The following is a 2,500-nucleotide window of genomic DNA, read 5'->3' as shown; positions in this document are numbered from 1 at the left end:
TACAAGTGTCGGCGCTCTCGGACCGAAAATAAGAAGACAACTAAGAAGAAAAAGAGAAAGAAGCTAATAGTGGAAAGTATTCTTCTTCAAAGAAGGAACAAAAATTTTACAAGTGTTGAAAAATTTCCTAAGTCCAAAAAAATTTTCTAAGTCCAGAAAATTTTCTAAAGTCCCACAAAATGGAACATGATGAAGAAGATACAGAAGTTGAAAATTTTTCTAAGTCCAAAAAATTTTCTAAGTCCAGAAAATTTTCTAAGTCCAAAGTGTTGGAACAATTTCCAAAGGCCCATAGGTTGCACTGAATTTTCCTAAGTTGGCCACAAGTACCCATGAGGTATCGAGAAGGTTCACCCGAAGGACATAATATGTCCCCAAGTACCGATAGAGCACCCACAAAGAGCACCCAATTGGCCTAAGTTGGCCAAAAGTACCGATAGAGTACCCACAAGTAGCACTGAGTTGGCCTAAGTTGGCCAAAAGTACCGATAGAGTACCCACAAATAGCACCGAATGGGCCTAAGTTGGCCAAAAGTACCGATAGAGTACCCACAAGAAGCACTGAGTTGGCCTAAGTTGGCCAAAAGTACCGATAGAGTACCACAAATAGCACCAGTTGGCCTAAGTTGGCCAAAAGTACCGATAGAGCACCCAAAAGTAGCACCCAATTGGCCTATGTTGGCCAAAAGTACCGATAGAGTACCCACAAATAGCACCCAGTTGGCCTAAGTTGGCCAAAAGTACCGATAGAGCACCCACAAGTAGCACCCAATTGGCCTATGTTGGCCAAAAGTACCGATAGAGTACCCACAAAGAGCACCCAATTGGCCTAAGTTGGCCAAAAGTACCGCCAAGTAGCACCATAGAGGCCCGAGTAGAGCGAAATGTGGGCCAAATTGAACATTTGAAAATTTTTACAAGTCCAGAAAAATTTACTAAGTCCAGAAAATTTTCTAAGTCCAAAGAGTTGGACAAATTTCCTTAGGCCCAAAGGTTGCACTGAATGTTCCTAAGTTGGCCATCAGTACCCATGAAGTATCGCGAAGGTTCACCCGAAAGACACAATACGCCCTAAAGTACCCACAGAGTACCACAAGTTGCACCCATTTGGCCTAAGTTGGCCAGAAGTACGACAAGTACCACCATAGAAGCCCGAGTAGAGCGAAATGTGGGCCAAAGTACCCGAGTAGTTGCAACAAATGCCCTAATGGATACCAAAATGTGGTACCAAGCACCTAACTGTTGCAACAAATGCTAGCTTTCTGAGCAAAAGCTGTGGACCAATTTCGTAGAAGAACCGCCTAGGCGAAAAGGCAAAAATCGCCGAAGCTGCCCGCTCGCAGAGCTCGCGGGCCAGGAGATACTCATAGGGCGATTTACTAGAGTGGGGAACTTGAGAATTTTGTGTCCGAGACTTTGGCAACTTCGCGGCCGCCCCCTTAAAGTAAAAGATTTTCTCTGGGTGCCTAAAATTCGCAATTCCGCAAAGTCGGGAAGACGTTAAAGTTTTTGCCCAAAAAATGGCCATCGATTTAAGGTGATTTTCCAATAAGAAAATGCTTCCTATTTTTGAATTTTTTCGAATATTTCCTAAACTAAGCGTCGGAGCACATGGCCGTGGAGGAACTTTTGGTAGCATTTGGCAAGGGCTATCGGATGAAATAATGCGAAAGGCCATCGGAGCGATATTGGATTAATGCGGGCCCATAAAAACGTACCTAAGAAGTGAAAATTGGTACCTTGCACGCAGGATGCAAGAAATGCTTGAGTGTTAACCAACATCGGTACCAAGTACCTAGGTTATATCGAGTGCGTAGATGGAAGTCGGTACCGAAGGGAAACCTTCCTAGGCTAGGTGCACGCAAGTGAGTATGGATCGATCAGTAGAAAGATGGGAAGCCATAGGAAACCTTCCTAGGCTAGGTGCACGCAAGTGAGTATGGATCGATCAGTAGAAAGATGGGAAGCCATAGGAAACCTTCCTAGGCTAGGTGCACGCAAGTGAGTATGGATCGATCAGTAGAAAGATGGGAAGCCATAGGAAACCTTCCTAGGCTAGGTGCACGCAAGTGAGTATGGATCGATCAGTAGAAAGATGGGAAGCCATAGGAAACCTTCTAGGCTAGGTGCACGCAAGTGAGTATGGATCGATCAGTAGAAAGATGGGAAGCCATAGGAAACCTTCCTAGGCTAGGTGCACGCAAGTGAGTATGGATCGATCAGTAGAAAGATGGAAGCCCAAGGAAACCTTCCTAGGCTAGGTGCACGCAAGTGAGTATGGATCGATCAGTAGAAAGATGGGAAGCCATAGGAAACCTTCTAGGCTAGGTGCACGCAAGTGAGTATGGATCGATCAGTAGAAAGATGGGAAGCCATAGGAAACCTTCCTAGGCTAGGTGCACGCAAGTGAGTATGGATCGATCAGTAGAAAGATGGGAAGCCATAGGAAACCTTCCTAGGCTAGGTGCACGCAAGTGAGTATGGATCGATCAGTAGAAAG

The sequence above is a fragment of the Anopheles funestus genome (assembly GCF_943734845.2).
Source record: "Anopheles funestus chromosome X unlocalized genomic scaffold, idAnoFuneDA-416_04 X_unloc_186, whole genome shotgun sequence".
NCBI lineage: Eukaryota > Metazoa > Arthropoda > Insecta > Diptera > Culicidae > Anopheles > Anopheles funestus.
The sequence above is the reverse complement of the archived record's forward strand: the minus strand, read 5'-3'. Positions refer to the sequence as shown.